Below are 6,927 nucleotides of genomic sequence, written 5' to 3' on the forward strand. Positions count from 1 at the left end.
GAGTCAAGCTTTTAGTGTTGTCAAATCATTTAAACAAGTTGTGTCTTTTGACTGAGCCCCTGGCATCTTTGTGCCTCAATTATTAAAACTATATTCTTATTAGCTTCCATTCACTTCTCCAAATACCTTCAAGATCATTCTTGTAGGACAGTGATGCTTTAATTGTCCTTCCTTTTAAATTATCTTATCATTTAAATTTTGAAAATCACCTCTAAATCAAAATCACAAAGAATGCACACAGTTAAATATTTCCTTATTAATATGATGAATATTTTGACTAGACTATTCTACAGATATTAGCCCATTTACTTTAGTGCAACTTACTGAAATTATCCTCAATATATGATGTTGCTTTTTGAGTACAAAGCACAAGTTCTAAAGAGGCAGTAATAGCATTCAACACTTTGAATATGATCTCATATTGATGATAATGATGATGATTACTTAGATGATGGTACTGAACATGTGCCATGTGCAAAGTAGAAACAAATGTCCAATGAATGAGCGATGAATTCTGCCTGTGGTCAAAAGAAAGGAACACTCTCAACTCTGCAGCCTGAACCTATCCCTAAGGGTTGATCTTGTTTCTGCTGGACCACCTTACTAATGACATCAGAATAAAGATTTTCAGAATTATGAACAATCATTAACTATTCACACCAATAATTACTGTGGTCATAATAAGAACCAAGGGATGTTTCTTTGGATTATAAAGGCATATCTGAGCCTATTTCCACTGAAAGACATTTGACACATTTTTTACATACAAGAAATAATACATATTTGCATTCATTTTTAAAAATGATTTTCAATTAAGAGCTAAACTCTTTCAAGATTCTCATTTCATTATTTATGGAAGTTTCCCCAGGATTTTGTGAATACAGACATTTGAAAAAATGATTGTTGCTGTTCAGTCACCCAGGTATGTCTGACTCTTCCCGACCCCATGGACTGCAGCATGCCAGGCTTCCCTGTCCCTCACCATTTCCCGGAGTTTGCCCAAGTTCATGTCCATTGTATCACTGAAGTCATCCAGACCTCCCTTCCTCTGACGCCCTCTTATCCCTCTGCCCTCTATCTTTTCCAGCATCAGGGTCTTTTCCAATGAGTTGACTGTGCGCATCAGGTGACCAAAACATTGGAGCTTCAGCTTCAGCGTCAGTCCTTCCAATTAGTATTCAGGATTGATTTCCTTTAAGATTGACTGGTTTGATCTCCTTGCTCTCCAAAGGACTCTCAAGAGTCTTCTCCAGCACCACAATTCGAAGGCATCAATCCTTCAGCACTCTGCCTTCTTTGAGGTCCAGCTCTCACAACCATACGTGACCACCGGAAAGACCAGAGTCTTGACTATACAGACCTTTGTCGGCAAATTGAGGTCTGCTTTTCAACACACTGTCTAGGTTTGTCAAATGATCGCTAATTTTAGTTCCTTGCCAGCTGCTTAAAGAAATGGCTCAATCTATTACTTTTAAAAGTCTCTTGTGCAGGATGGGGAACACATGTACACCCATGGCTGATTCATGTCAATGTATGGCAAAAACCACTACAATATTGTAAAGTAATTAGCCTCCAATTAAAATAAATAAATAGATTTAAAAAAAAACCTCTGTTGTGCAGTATTAGAACTCTGGGACTCAAATCACATACTTATAAAAATAGCAAATCTGCTTAAGCAAATAAGGAAATTTTCTGGATCATTAGCAGAAAATCACTGAGGCATTATTGACTTCAGGTTTGACTTGGTCTAGGATGTCATATAATAAGTTGGGTGCAGGTTCTCTATCTCATCATTTTCCTCTCCGTGTTGGCTTAATGCTCAAATTTCACCTAGGGGCCCACTGACAACTCCAGGTTTAAATCTCCCCAAGTTCAAATGCAATGGAAAAGTAAACAGTCTTCCTGTGTATCCGTTATAAATCCTGGATTAGCCCTGACTGATTTTCTTGGGTTTTGCCACATAGTTTGATTGATTTAGTCACTAAGTTTTTCCAACATTTTGTGAACCCAAGGACTATAGCCCACGAATCTCCTCTATCCTTGAGACTTCCCAGGCAAGAATACTAGAGTGGGTTGCCATTTCAATGAGCTAACTCATAGGAAAAAATCCTGATGCTTGGAAAGATTGGAGGCAAAAGGAGAAGGGGGTGGCAGAGGATGACATGGTTAGATAGTATCACCGACTCAATGGACATAAATTTGAGCAAAATCCAGGAGATAGTGGAAGACAAAGGAGCCTGGTGTATTACAGCACATGATGGCAGAGTTGGACACAACTTAGTGACTGAACAACAACAGATTTTAATAAGGTGTTTATCTTTCAATATTAGCTTACCATATGGGCTATAATAGGGGGATAAACAAGGGAGAGTGATGTGGACAACAATTTCATATAAAGCTTATAGTATAAGAAATGCTTTGTGTGAGGAGGTTGTGAAACTCGATCAGACTCCATCATAGGTTGTGTGGAGTTTTACCAAATTATAGCAATGATGAAGGTATATGCGTTGATTGCATAGTTGGATATGCATTGATTGTATAGTTATCAAAATGCCTACAAAAATTGTGTCAGTCACCTATATTTATTCATTACTTCTCTGAAATCTTTTCTGTGCTCATCATATATCCCTTAATCAGATCATCCAGAGTATGGATGGTCTTGAATGCCTTACTAAGGACCTTGACTCTTCTCAGTGGGCAAAAAGGGACTTGAAAGAATTTAAAGAGGATCAAAATATAATCTGACTCTGAATTGTTGTGGAAAAACAGCAAAGTAAACCATAAATAAGTGAGAGTGAAGGGGATGGATGTAAGGAAGGAGAAAGAAACAATTTTTCAAAAGAGGTGGTAAAAAGGGGGGGAAGTAAGAACTAGAATACTCATTGAACAAACAGTGATTTTACATGTTTATCTTATTTTTCCTTTTCCACTCTGTTATCACTTTTATCACAAGAGAATTACATGTTCTTTTAAATATATAAATATATATATAAATGATTGTATATATAAATGTTTAAATTGCCTGTCCATCACTCTCCAAGGTTATTGGTAGTATTATGGCATGTAATCCAGACTATACACACAAATTCCTTCTTTCCTTTCTTACTTCTTTTCTTTTCTCTTTCCTTCAACAAAAATGGTACTATCATCTATATACTTTTTCATAACTAGCTTTTTGCTTTCAATGATATATCCTGAACAGGCTCCTAAGCCAGTCCATCTGTATACGATATAACTAAGTTTTTTTTTCCTGAAGGCTATATAGAACATATCTTGGTTTTACTTTAATATATTTAATCATTTTCTTGTGATGGTTGTTAGATGGATGTCTAAATGGTCTCATTTTTTTTTTTTTACTTTAAAGAAAGTGCTGCAATATGTACATGCTGTACATGTTCCTTCCCTAATCATGTGAAGATATCTATGGAATGGATTCCAAGAAGCAAAATGTTGGATTGAAGGAGGTACAGATTGGAAAGACACTGCCAAAATGCCTTTCAAATTTTGTACCAATTTATAGCCCCAGCAATGGTGTTTAAGAGTGTCTGTTTCTATACAATGCTGAGAATCTCATATTTGTCTAGTCTCTTAAATTTTTGCCAATATTATAAAATTAACTTTTGATTTACATTTCCCTGATCATCTCATTTAATCCTCACCATAGTCTTTTGAAGTATGTATTATCATTTCCCTCAACTTGCAAATTTGGAGACAAGATTCAAAGAAGCTTTTTTGTTTTTTTTAACTGTGCTGGGTCTTCATTGCTTTGCAGACTTTTCTCTAGTTGTGACAACCAGGGGCTACTCTTCAGGTGTGGTGCATGGGCTTCTGACTGCCGGTGGCTTCTCTTATTGTGGAGCACAGTCCCCAGGGCTTGCAGGCTTTGGTGGTTGTGACACATGGACTCAGTAGTTGCAGCTCCTGGACTCTAGACTGCAGGCTCAAGAGTTGGGGCGCACAGGCTTAGTTGCTCTGGGGCAATGCGAGATTTTTCTGGATCAGGGATCCAATCTGTGTCTGCTGCATTGGCAGGCAATCAAAGAAGCTTTTATTTTGGTTCAGGTCATTTGTTTTGATGACTTCTAGTGCTTAAAGACTGCAGAAACTATCACCCTAAATGCACCTGCAATTGATGTATTATTCTAAATATTATATTTGGGTCTTGTTCACAAGTATGGATAACTTGTGAGGCAAACCAAGACAATCCTCTTATGAGCCTAGGTGGAGAACAGCCAGCTGTTGACTTTTACCTCCCTCACAGGAGGCTCCTGAATATTGATGAGAGGTCATCACTAATATTTTCATATTTTTAGCAATTTGCAAAGTAATACCAATTAGAATAGATGTGTCAAGTGAACAGGTTAGATTAAAACACAACTAAAGGACTCAGGATCTCCCAAGGAAATTGACATACACCTTGTATAATTCCTGGGGTCCAGATTAAAAGAACAAGTGATTTTCTCAGGCATTGCATCTGCCCATGTTCCCAGATGTCATACTCAGGCCCCATAGGCCCTTAATTGCTAATTAAAACACATGCCACCTTTAGATAGTGTGATAATAAGCCTTTTTAAAATTTCTATTGCAGCGATTCCATTTTGACTACAGTTAGTAGTTACTAAAAACTGGTTTTTTGTGGTTTTTTTTGGATTTTGAGTTAATTTCTTCTTAAATGTGACCACACTCCAGCCATTAAATGATTAGGCATGTCAGATACCTAGCACTATCCCTATCACATATGAGGCAGTCGATATACCTCAGTTCATCTTCCACTTGCCTTGCCTTTTCTCTTTCTAGAAAGTGAGCATGAAAATCAAATGGATCTTGATTTTTTTCTACTATGTTTCCACTGTTCCATCCTGTCCACATATGTTTAGGGCAGTTTGGTAGAACAGCATTCTAAATTTTTAGCTTCCACTTTCCAACATTACAACAAAAATAAGATCCGAATTCCGAGACACACATCCAGTTTATTTTTTCTGATAAAGACATGTATTACACATCCTAAAAATAATTCATATTCATTGGACTAAATAAGGAAAATGTAGTTGGGAAAAGAATGTAGGCAAGTATATGTGTGGCTGTGTCCCTTCGCTGTTCACCTAAATCTATCACAGCATTGTTAATCGGCTGTAACCCAATACAAAATAAGACGTTAAAAAAAAAGGAAAAGAAAATGTAGACTTTAATTGCAATAAAACCTTTATATAGCACCACTATACAAAGGAAACTACTGGGTGCATTATACGGTATATCAAAGCTATTATTTTCTAAATAAGAACCCAACCACCACTATTTGCTTCTTTTATTATATTTTTCCATGTCTATAAAATTATTACTGCTTGTATATTGTTTAATTTAAACATTTTTCTAATCTTTTATTGAAGTACATTTATACCTATTTTTTATATTAAAAGCTAAGATTAAGTTAAAAGACACTAACCACTATGTGTAAAATAAATAAGCAATAGGGATAAATTGCACAGCATAGAGAAATAGAGCTATTGTTTTGTAGGATCCCTGTATCGTACACCTGAAACTACTATAGTATTGCAAGTCAACTACACTTCAATGAAAATAAAGCTAAGTTTTATATTCTTGTGCATGTACTTTTGCTCATTTGATCACTTATTTTTAGGTGAATTCCTACAAACCAAATTGCATGATCAAAGATCGGTATGTCTTTAGAGAACAGACTTGTGGACAGAGTGGAGGAAGGAGAGGATGGGATGAATTGAGAGAGCAGCATTGAAACATACGTCACCTTGTGTAAAATAGATGGCCAGCGGGAATTTGCTCTATGATGCAGGGACCTCAAACCTGTGCTCCGTGACCACCTAGAGGAGAGGGACGGGGTGGGAAGTGTGGGTGAAGGGGGACATGTGTATACCTACGGTTGATTCATAGCGATGTGTGGCAGAAGCCAACATAAGGCTGTAAGGCAATTATCTTCCAATTATAAAGAAATTTTTTTAAAAAAGATTGTAATGTCTTCAATTTTGATGCATAATATCTAATTGTCCTTAAGAGAGGTTATCAACAAATCAACTACAATTGACATTGGCTTGTATAGAGGGCTATCATCCCATTTTTTAATCTTTGTCAGTTTGATAAATAAATGTTATACCATTTAAATATTTTACTGATCTGACTAGTTTTGTGAATTTTTGCATATTCTATTCCTCACCTGTTTCCATTGGGATATAAATGTTTTTCATACATGAGCTCTTTTTATTTTAAAAAGCATGGTTATGTATGTTGAGTGTTTAATAATTTATTATTATTTCATTGCTGAATAATTTTCATCAAACGAAAGTATTTGTTTTAATTCTTATGTGACCAAATTTATCAGTTCTTCACCTTAAGTTTCTTGGATTCAGTATCATTCTTTAAAGAATTTTCCCAGCTCAGAATTTTTAGAATCTTTGTCTAGTTTGTATATTTAATTCATCTGAAATATATTTACAATATAGAGTATCAGAGAGGAACAGGATTCAAAATTTTTGCCAAATGCTTGAGCATTTATCTCAACACCAGTTATTGAAAAATCCATCACTTCCAAATAAATTTTAGTGGATCATTTATCATATTTAAAAGCTTATACATATTTGATCTCAGAATTTGACATTTTCAAAAACAATGGACTGACTTACTTTAGAAAGAAATCAAGGGAACACTTTAATCCTCAATTTAAAAAATATATACAGCATTGTGAACAAAACATGAAACAGGTGAGATTTTAGGTGAATTTTTTCCCCCATAAAAGTTACAAACCTGAGATTATTGTTACTTATTAATCATATGTCATTCTGAATAACATTTCAAGTCTAAATTGTTAACTTACCATATGGGTTATAGTGCTGTTTGTTGACACTGAGAATATAGAAAAAAAGAGAAGATTAGATGGAGGGCAGATTGCATGCTATT

This window comes from Cervus elaphus, chromosome 21 (genome assembly GCF_910594005.1).
Source record: "Cervus elaphus chromosome 21, mCerEla1.1, whole genome shotgun sequence".
NCBI lineage: Eukaryota > Metazoa > Chordata > Mammalia > Artiodactyla > Cervidae > Cervus > Cervus elaphus.